Raw genomic sequence first — 11,804 nt, forward strand, 5'->3', positions numbered from 1 at the left:
ATAAACAGTGAAATGTAAACTAATAAATTTTTTTTTCATGCACATCAATAAATATTCTTTGCAAACTTTCCTTACCTCTCAAAATCAGAAACAAGTACAAGTTGTTACTCTCTTATAACTACCAACTACCAAAGTTATGGCCTTATGGATGACCTGCTTCAAGGCAGAGTAAAATCATGTTTTACATAATTATTATAATATTTTTACCATAAAAAATCCCAAAACCTGAATTAAATCCAAGGAATTAGCAGTCATTGGGATACTTAGTGATTTCTAGACCTCACTTTAGTGCATTTCCAATTAATTAGCCGTCAAAAAAAAAAAGTATTCATTGGGATACGCAGTCAATTTCTAATTATTAAAAATTTATTTTAAGAAAAAAGACGAAATCAAAATTTTGGTCCGTCCTTAAATTATATGGCAAGGTTAGATTATATCCTTTAAACCATCAACTTAATCACTTTTTTCTTAATTATAAATTTGATATTTACATATTACAATAAAAGAAAAGAAATTTCAACCGTGAATATTTCCGTTGAAAACACCAAAAAGTATCAATTGAAGTAAGCATTAATAGTTTATAGTTTAAATTTTATGTGCGTTTGGGTTAGGATGAAAAATGAAATTTATTTCACTATTCAACTTATTTTTGCTACTATTTATTGGCCCCATTGCACTTTTTGACACTATTTATGAATTCCATTGTACTATTTTAATTAACTTTTACCTTTATCCACAATACTTTCAGCAATAATTTTTCAGTTTCAACAAATTAAGTAATATCTAAACACACCCTAATCTAGGTTTATAGTTTTGACAGCCAATTAATTTTCTCTTTGTAACTCTGCAATCTTGCATGAATAGGGATCAAAGCCAACCACAAGTTGAATCTCTCTCTCTCTCTCTCTCTCTCTCTCTCTCTCTCTATATATATATATATATGGTATCTCCCTTTTACCATATACATATAGACTCTACTTATATGGTATCCCCCTTTTATAAATATGAGGACAAAATTACTTCGCAAAAATAAATAAATACGAGGATAAAATTCCAATTCTAGACCCTGGGACGGGGGTTGTATTCATTGACGGGATTTCTTGATCTTAATTAACACCCTCCAAGGAAAAGAATATAGAATTGCAACATTTGTAGCTTTCAAATTGTCTTTTTTATTTTGGTTGTGTAGGTATTTGGTTTGCTGTTATGTTTTGCGGCCAACTAATCAAGTCTTTGCATGTGTACCCTTCATTTTAGCTAGAAATAAAATTACTTTCCAGACATGAACAGTTTACATAAGCTTAATATATGCACATTGCTATACGCCTGAAATCATTTATCTATTCTGAGGTTGTTACATAGATGTCCAAGTTCAGGCCTCGCATCCATCCACGAAGCGAATGTCGTCTCAGCTGGAGAAGTGCAGTAGAGGTAGGACTTGAAGGTGATTAGGTAAAAATAGCGCCTGCAGAATGGACAAATGAGAATTGGTCATATTAACATTATAGCAAATATTCAGTTTTTTGAACTTCACATACATCCTTAATTAATAAGCCTAGACTTCTGTTTCTGTTTCAGTTTTTTGAAGGGGGGAAGGGGTGGGACCATTGACTTGCACCAAAAGCTGCCCAATTCTACATAACATGACCCAGAAAGAATGGAAAATTAGAAAATCCCCCCACTTGAAATGCAGACCATTTGCTACTGTCAATAGAAAGTGAGCATAACCAGAAATTAGATATTGTTCCAAGTGCTTTTAGGTTGAAGACCATGTGTAGTGCCAACCACAAGTTGTGGGGACAATCATCTTTAGCTATAACCTTTCCAATACTTATTATGCCAACCAAAAAACACACCTCCAATCCTCAGCAAAAATATTTGCCCGCTTTTTCTAAAAACATAGTAGTAAAAGCTCACTCTTGGAAAACGACTCATCAGGTACCACCATGCACAACCATGTCGGCCAGTAGTCCTCCCTTAAATTAAACATCTACACTCATCTAATGTTAATTAATGGGGTCTATGACCTACCACAATGAGACCCACTTACCAAAGGCGGTCATTGAAAGAGGAACAGACCCATCCGAAAAAGAATAGTTCAAGCCAGCCATTAAACTAAATTGCTGAGATACATGAACTAACCTTAAAGCCTTTATAGCCATATCCATGAAGTACGCTCGGTGCTCATCATCATCATTGGGGAACTTCTCAAGTTCCTTACTGTAATCGAGAATATCATCTCGCAAATGCCCTGCGCCTTTACACCTTTAAAATGAAGGAACCAACTCAGCACCACCAGTAAAAAATAGCTAAATAATAAAAGGCAAAATTATTTTCCAAGACTAACTCTCAAAAAAGTATGATAAATTAAAAAAATAACAATTCCAACTGATGCATGATGCTCAAAACAAAGCAAAAAACAATTAAAATCATTGTCTACCAAAAATACCAACCCCAACAAACTATAATAAAATAAAAAAGAGAGGGGGGGGACCCTACAACTATTACATGGTCAACTTGTCACCATTACCCTTTTTCTCTTAGATAGAACGGTAGCACTATAAGCATATTATAATCTTTTGAGTTCTCCAAAAATGATATACCCTTCAATCACAATGTCAACATCTGATTTGCTTTGGGGACCATACATGAGTACTCTTGTGAGGCTTAGTATATCGCGGTAATCACCCATCCTGCGTGCTTCTTCTTCAGACACCCTTGAAGACAAGTTTGCTTCACTTCTAGAGTGCATGTTTGTATCAACCATTAGCTCTGGAATATTTGATGTAAAGTTTGCCTCTACACCAAGTTTAACACAAATGATTGTCATAGCATATGAGACTCCTCCAAACCCTGTGTGTGATACGAAAAGGTAACACCCTGCAGCACTACAGAAAAAGCTATTGTTAATTTTATTCTAATGGTTAATTTGAGAAGGGGGGGGGATTACGCAGCTAAGCTAGCACCATCATTTTCTTTCTAATTATCAGGTGATCTAACCTATGAGGATGGAGAGTTGGAAGATAAAAAGTGTTGGATTGGATTTTGAGGTACATGGATAAATTTGTAAATTGATGGAATCTTACTCATAAGATCATCCAATAATTGTATATTTGAATAGAAAGCAGCCTGTGAATAATTTACAACCAAAGGTTGGTTGGAATGCATGTGTAATTTTTAGCCATTGATTAAACTATGATTCAGAAAGTTGCAGAAAATTGGATAAATTTGTAAAGAACTAACGGAATCTTCAATTAATAAGATCAACCAATAATTTTATTGCTAAACTGAAAGCAGCCTGAGACAATTTACAACCAGAGGTCAGTTGGAACATGTCTAATTTTAGCCATTGATTAAACTATGATGCAGCAAGCTGCAACATAATTTCTTACTACTATACTAAATTACCGATCATTTAATAGTGATATTTCTGATAGCAGATATGTTAGGTATGGGCACTTACTCATCTTTACAGTATTGGATTGCATCAAAATCAGAAGCTAAAGCCTCTCTCTTTAGTCAATGGTATTCTCCTATATGTAATATTATAACCCTCATCTTTCAGAGCAGCATATACTTCAGCAGGCGTCTTCACATTATCTGCTAAGATGTTTTCCCAGTATCCTACAACACTGGACTGATTTAGTGTTGGGCTATGTTCTTCACGATGTAAAAGCATCCGTCCACCAGAATGTCTAACCTCAGATAATATATCTTCTTTTAGTCGCTCCTCCATGTGTTCCACCTGCATAACAAGTATAAAAATGCCAGCGGTAAAACATGATATGGCTTTAATGACTTGAGTTTAGAATTTTTATTTTAAAAAATGTGTCATTGTGTACCACTGGGCCTGTGATTCCCACATGCTTGAGTGTATCAACAGGTTTATTTAGCTCCCTTAGGGCAAATGGCGTGCCATTAATGTAAACAACTGCTTCTTCTCTCAGATCAGTTAATATTACTTTATGAGCAACAGAGTTTTCTGCTTTAGGCTTGGCACCTAAATATGCTAACATCTCTTTTGCACCATCAACTGTTGGAGTTGCCATGCTATACACGGGGAATCCATCTACCTGAAACAAATGGAAGTTTTAGGCTTAGAAACAACTTGGAAACTCATACCATAAAGCTCATCTCTTGATGGCTACATGATAAGCCAGTCATGAAAGAGCCTTTACTTGCGTACTTTTTCAAATATGTAATCTAGAAAAAATAATGGAATGTTTTTACAAATAGCATAACCTAGTCCAACCAACAAATTGGGCCAAACACAGGCCTTAAAGCCAATATTTAGACATGGATGCAAAGGACTTTGAGATTAATGCAACAATCAAACATCATGTAGTCGAGAAGGAAACCCAATGAAATCTGACTGTATTTGTTGTCCCTTTGCTTTATGGCCTTTGTCCCGCTGACCAAGAGCACATATGACATTTACATGTTCATATTCATAATTACATGCATTTCTATGTGAAGTATGAAGGCCATGTTTCTCTGCTTTGAGGACAGGATGACAAAAAAACTTGATAACAAGATGCAATTACATGCAGAGAAGAGCAAAAACTGCACCAAACAAGGGTTTCTCAATACAATCTGAAAACAGAAAGTTGGGGTTTTTTTTTTTTTTGAGGGGAGAGTAAAAATAGTACCAAAAGTGGCCTGAGCCTTGCCTTAGATTTTACATACAGGTTGAAGGGTTAGAGCAAATACCATATAAATCCAATCTTGCAATCATCTTTCTCAATACAAGCTGAAAACAGAAAGTTGGAGTTTTTTTTTGAGGGGAGAGTAAAAATATTACCAAAAGTGGCCTGAGCCTTGCCTTAGATTTTACATACAGGTTGAAGGGTTAGAGCAAATACCATATAAATCCAATCTTGCAATCATCCAGAAGATCATCAATACCATAAATTAGCACAATTAGATTCTGATGGGATTTCATTAACCCAACATTAAGGAGGTCCTTGGAAAATAAGTTAAATGAACGGATTTACAGTCAAATAACATCTCAAACAAGCTTTCAATAACAAATATCTTAGTTAAAATAATTTGCTGGAAAGGCATATCCCATCGATACCAGGTGCCAAAAAAGAGGTTGCAAATAATATTTTGGATTTAATGTATCAATGTTTTCCACAAAATGAATTACTGAAAAATACAATCAGAAGAGATATTACTTTTGCGTGGATTACCTAGCCAGGATAAGAATTAGTGTATATCAATATTTCGTTTCATTTTCCCACCAGATATGTTAAATTAATAGCTATATTGATTGCAACAATAAGAGGTTGAGCCTTGGTGCAATGACAAGTGCCTTCCCCAAAAAGCAAAAAGTCACAAGTTCTAGTTTGGGAATCAGCCTCCCTCAAAAAATTTGGGTTAAGGCTACCTACCAATTACCTTATAGCATTACAAATTTAATGATAGTTCTTTGCTTTTGGAGTATTTATATACGTTGTAAACATGTGGTGCAGCATGAATTTGTATGTGGCTGGAAGTTCTTTGACCAGGAAAGAAGTACATTTTCAGTATAGAGCCATTCCCCAAAACAGAACCATTACGGTTGTTGACAATGGCGTCCATCACTGCATCGCCATGTTGGGACTCATGTGGTGATCTCAACTCCTCCTGTGTTCCAAAGTCCAAAATAGGGGATGCGATCATCTCCAAGTCATTAAATAAAAAATATTCATAAATAATAATAAATTACAATGCTAATTCAAAAAATCATGTTTCTGCCTTTGACCATAAACAAAAAATAAATCAGTCTCAATGTATAGAAGAGGATTTACTGGAACAGCAAAAAATCGGCCAGGCCTTAATCTTATGCTCCATTTCATTGCTTGGACCTCTGGTCTCTGATGCAACCAATTCTTAAATGTCATCCTGGATTCTCCTTGCCCACAAAACCCATCAAATGCTTCACTTCCAAGATTTGCTGCAAAGGCAATTAAACGGAAGTATCGCTCCAAGTACTCAGCACCACGGTTCAATGCAACCCTCCTCACCCTTGGCTCAACATGTTGTTGATTGAATACCTTTCTATATTGCAGAACTGCTTGTCGTATGTTTTGCAGAGTAGAACATCTATCAATAATAGCATCTAAGGCTTCCCGACATTCCACCCCATTATCAAATAATCTGTTTATTGTCCACAACAACAGGATGTCATTTATACCAAAAACCCGACCTTTCTCTTTTTCAGATCTTATTTTTGTGATACCGGTGGTTGAGGCAGCAACACTACCTCCAGTTTCGTCACCACTTGAGGTACCACATTTCACCTCTTCATGGGTCTTATCATCAACCAGGATTTTTATAGGTCTTCCATAATCAATTCTAAGTTTCAGAAGGCAAGCAATCACAGTACCAGTGGTCGTCCTTCCTCTACCCATCTGTGAATATAAGAAAAGCAATCAAGGAATGAAGTGAAAAGAAAAAGAGGGGGGTGGGGGAATACATGCACAAACACACAAGTATATGAACATCTCTATGCACATTTAAAGCAGCCAGAGAATAAAAATTTGACCTGGCAATTGAAAACAAAAGCAGTATCCTTCAAAGCAGAAGCAATATTCACTGCCAATGTGTCAAAGTCAGAACTTTTGGGAGCTTTACCATCCGTAATTGGCACACGTGCATACTTAATGGGAAAACCATTAGCCTCTAAGCTTTTGAAAACCTCAAGTGGGGTCTGAATGGAATCAAAACTCACGTGTTCCCAAGCATCAAATATTTGCCCATCATCTGTTTCATGAATAACCATTATAGCATTCCCATAGTGTTCAGCTTCTCGCAGGATATCTTCCTTTAATCGAGATTCCATTCTTTGTTGTTACAAGTGTAACAGTGACAAAATAAACATCCCAATGTCGGACACCAATATTTTTTGTAACCTAATACTCAATCGTCATACATACTTCAGTGGCAAAGTTCCAAGTGCGCGTTGTTACAAGTTCTTTTGCTTTATTTTTTGATACTCAAGTGGCAAAGTTCCAAGGCTCATTGCATGCAAAGTAACAATTCATGATGTGGATTTTCTACAATTTTGAACAGCAAAGAGAAATGGTCTATTATAAGAACACTAGGGCAGGCATCAATGGGCGCTACATTAGGACACAGATGCAATAACATATTGTCCTCTTAACAGCAATATGTACCTCAGTATTATACTCTTCAACTACTCAAGTCAGCATTTCAAGACAAGAGCACTACATGTTCAAAATAAACACTGCATTTTGAAAATATGGACATGGTTTGGCATTTAGACATTACTTTATGTATTAGGTCCAATACCAATGCTAATGTCACCATAATAAGTTCTGGTGTCTAATAACGTTGTCAACACCAATCTAGATAATGCCCTCCATAATCCACTCTAATAAAGTTAATATAGATGTAAAATGAAAATATAGATTTTACCGAGTACTCCAGCATGTTTTTGTACGGTCTTTCAACTTCACGGAGAACAAATGGCTTTCCATTGATGTAAATAACAGGTTCTTCTCTCATATTGTGCCAAAAAACAGGACGACCACGTTTAGAACTGCCAATCCTCTGAATGACAGAGAGAATTCCATCAATGGTTGGATTTGCCACCCCATAGACTGGAAACCCAGGAACTTCTCTAAAATTAGGCGCACCTTCCACTCTCTCCGGTAAACTTGTGTTTTGACAACCAGGACAATGGTCACTTTTTAGAACAGTTTGACTTCCAAGAATCTCACCCTTTCTAAGGGCAGCAACTACACCCATCTCAGAAGGGCGGCCATCAGCAGATTCGGCAATCTTCATCAGAGATGGCTTTAAAGTTGCATATCCAAGTGCACCCATTGGATCTCTCCTGAGCAATCTGCAACAAGGCACCATTGTAGTGAAGAAAGAACCGAGCCATAATGCATGAACCAAATAAACAATGCATAAGAATCCATCTAAAAAAAATGAATTGGACAAAAGCAATGCATCACAATTAGAAATCCACTCAATAACTAGGTAGATGGTCCATACAAGTGGTAGAAACAGTTAGTTTATGAACCGGTTATTCCACAATGAACTCTAACCATGTGGTGATGGATGAATATTGATCTGTAAACACTATACCATTAGCACGTTTACTTTCCTAGGCTGCTCTCTCTGGAAACTTAAATAATAAATACTTACAACTTTTACCTGCGAATAATACTATACAATTCTGGCCTTGCTCTCATCCACTCAGCAAAACTGCCATGACCAAATGAACATGAACGGATAGCTGCTCCCTCAGAATGAATAAATACAGCAAAGCATATAAGAAAGTAGTATCTTTCCAAGTACTCCACAAAAAATGAAAGTGATGCCTCCCTTTTCATCTCATCCGGTTGACGCAGAATACTACTACGATAAGTGGCAATTGCTTCACGTAAGTTCTACAATTCAAATCAAAGAAACAGTTAATATGACATGAAAATAAACCTTACAGCTACAAGCCAAGAAAATGCATGTCAAGGGAGCAAATGAAACACATAAGGAATAAGTTTATTCAGACAAACTTTATGAAATTTGAACAAATAGAAACCATACCAAAATGGAGCAAGATTAGAGACCAAACCTGCATGGTGGCACACTTGTCAATGACTTTATCCACTTGTCTTTTTCCTTCAACACCACCCTAAAGCCATGTCAATATCAGTAAAAACAAAAACTTAAAATAGAATTCTAAATGTTGATCTAAGAGCAACAAGAGCTAATATCAAATACCTCTAATACCCGAATCAAGCTTCTTATGACTGCATATTCTCCTCTACGAATTGCCTCTTCTGAATTTGGCAAATGGTCAGCAACATTAGCACCAGAGTCAGAAACTCTCCCAATGGAATTGATTCTTGGAATACCTGTTCCATGTGAAAATACCTTACAACATTAAAAGATTTCGTCACTAAAAGAGGTATGCATTGCTCAAAGAGTAGAGTATGAAAAGTAACAGGACTACCAGAATTTCCAATACGGTTGAGATAAATCAATGTTGCAATCACCATCCCAGTTGTAGTTCGTCCACGTCCCATTTGACAGTTGAAAATTATCTCTGTATTTAAGTTTGCTTGAGAATTTTTATGCACCTGAAAACACAATGGATATCAAATCTATCCAATCCAAAAATGCCATTGAACTAATCCTTTAAGTCAAATTCAAGAATAGACTATCCTAAACTGAAATGTTAAAAACCATCATTGCCTTACTGAATGTTTTCAATTCAAACGACAATAGTATGCCAACACATAATTCTCAAATATTACTTTTTGATAAGTAAATCAAATAAGTAAAAAGAATAATAGAGGGCATGGAACTTTAACACGTGATAATTCAACAAATTAACTCTTTATGAGGAAAAAAAGATGGGTTTGTGAAATTCTCTCCCTCTCTTTTTTCTTTTTCTTTTTTTCCTTTTTTTTTGGGGGTGGGGGGGGGGGGGGGGGGGGGGGGGGGGGGGGGAGGTGGGGAAGGATAAAACCTTAGCTCCTCTTTCTTTCAATATGTATCACAATATTCTATAGTTGTTTTCCCCATCTAATTTATGGCCAAACCTCAAGTGCTCAATGAGGGCTTGATAGCTTCTGATTTTTCAGGTAAGATGCATTGCATGAAAGCCAACCAGAAAGCATATGACTGAAAGGCATAGCAGTACTTGCTTTGTACTTTACAATATATCCTTAGTTATCCATTATATACTTTGTTTTTTATAACATTTCTTTCTTCTTCTTCTTTTCTGCTGAACAAAAGAAGTTAAGAGGCCAGTTGTAGCTATCGTACTTGGGCAGGACCATAGTAGCCTCTACTCGCTGAGGAAACAATAGCAAGAGGCCAAGAGAAGCCCACAAAGTGGAGGATCGGTAGAAAATCCCTCAAACAGATTCTCAAGTATAGCCTAACCATAGCCCTACCAGGGTCCCCTATCATTAGGTGGTGGACAACTTCAGTGAGCCAAACATCACGTTCTTAAGGGTTCAAACTCAGGATATTCAACATTGACCCCAAACAAACCACTTGGGAATAAACCTTTTCCCCTGAGTCACTCACCTTGGTGGTTATGTTTTGAATAGGATGATTTCTAGTCATCACTAAGAAACTGAAAAAATCATGTGCTAGTCATGTAAGTCTGCACATTTTTTTTATTGTATGTCTTTTAAACAATCTAGACTAGAGATTTTTGGGAGGTTAAGATCTAATTATACTAGGGTTACATTTGCTTTTCAGCATCATGGTTGAATTAAGAAACATACCCCCAACATCAAAAAGAGTCACCTCCAGATTTTTCACTAACACAAACAAGGTAAAAAAATAAGGAAGCCCACTATTTCATTCACAATGTTAAAACTTTTTCATATCAAATGTAAAATGAAAAATGGATAACTTGTGATCCCACGCCAACAGGTACTTCATAAATTTCTTAAAGATCATTATTCAAATTAAAATTTAGAATATGAAAACTCACCAAAATATCAAAATCTGTCTCCTTTGGTGATTTTTCATCAGTAATAGGAACACGTTCATAGTCAACAAGGTACCCCTCTACTTGCAATTCCTCATACACCTATACAATGGGAATAGGCTTTAATAGTTTTTTGAGAAAACTGGTGGAACAATTCTGCTTACCAAACCTGAGATGAGTTCTAACAGCAATACCTCTAGGGGTGTCTTTACAGAATCATGTGACACTGGGTCCCACTGGTCCACCATCTGACCATCTGGCAGTTCATCAGTGACAAGGATCTTATTTCCATATCTGCTATGTCAGATGTACATAGAAAATTTGCTATCATACAAATCAGGAAGAATCAATTGTAGAAACAACCAAGTATCATATGTAAGGCATCACAGATACTACAGACTGCATCAGTAGAATATACCTTGCAGCTTCTATCAAGATATCTTCTTTCAATCGAGCTTCCATTTGTTCAACCCTATCCCTGTTGATTCCCTGATTTTAAATAAAAAGTCACTATCAGGTTGCAAACAGACATAAATTACAATCAGTATTACCATACTTTGCTGAAAGACCTGCACACACAGACACTTCTGTCTGTGAGAAATGTTCATAACAAGCAACATATTTGAAGAAACGGGTTCCATTTTATACAGTCAAGTGATACTCAGGGTTCTCAGAAAAAGGTTTCACTTTTACTTGTAACTTGGTTTATATTGGATTTATATGCCCATTCTAACCAAAAATTACATGTTCAACTGATTTTTAGTTAATAAAAAAATATTATTGAAAAGTGCATAAATGCAGCACTAAGAAACAGGAAGTGTACAAGATACCCCTAGATAGAGGAAATCAAGAAAAACAAAAAAGCCAACTCCTCATTTAAAGCAAAAAGAAAGTAAAATCTTGGGGAAGAGCCAGCCGATTAAAAGGTGAGCACAATGTGTTTTGTATATGGAAGTTCAACACCATCAAAAGTTTCATTGTTGTTTACCAATCAAAGGAAAAGGTTAGATTTTTCTTCTCTTGTCTAAGCAGTACTTCTATATATTACTAAAAGTTGAAGCGTAGCATTTAATGTTGTTACGCTCCCGTTGAGCCACATCAGCAGCCATGTCATCATCTTTTTTCTTTTCAATTTTTCATATAATTGTTTAACATTTAAAGTGAATTAATAACTCCATTATATTAAAATCAAAATATCATATTAATCTTATTTTTAATTATTCTTATTTATTATTATAATTTCTTCAACTTTTCTCATTCCATTTTAACTTTTCATATCCCCACTACTCTCTAACTTAATATCACTGTTCCCCTACCCCTTTATCTTCTTTTATTTTTG

At 35.9% G+C, this 11,804-nt stretch overlaps 1 pseudogene; it reads right to left on the reverse strand.

Annotated features, from left to right (window-relative positions):
- Positions 1–1,106: 1,106 nt before the first annotated feature.
- Positions 1,107–10,982, reverse strand: LOC115960462 (annotated as a pseudogene).
- Between the last annotated feature and the right edge of the window lie 822 nt (positions 10,983–11,804).

Source organism: Quercus lobata, chromosome 9, assembly GCF_001633185.2.
Source record: "Quercus lobata isolate SW786 chromosome 9, ValleyOak3.0 Primary Assembly, whole genome shotgun sequence".
In the NCBI taxonomy this organism is placed as follows: Eukaryota; Viridiplantae; Streptophyta; class Magnoliopsida; order Fagales; family Fagaceae; genus Quercus; species Quercus lobata.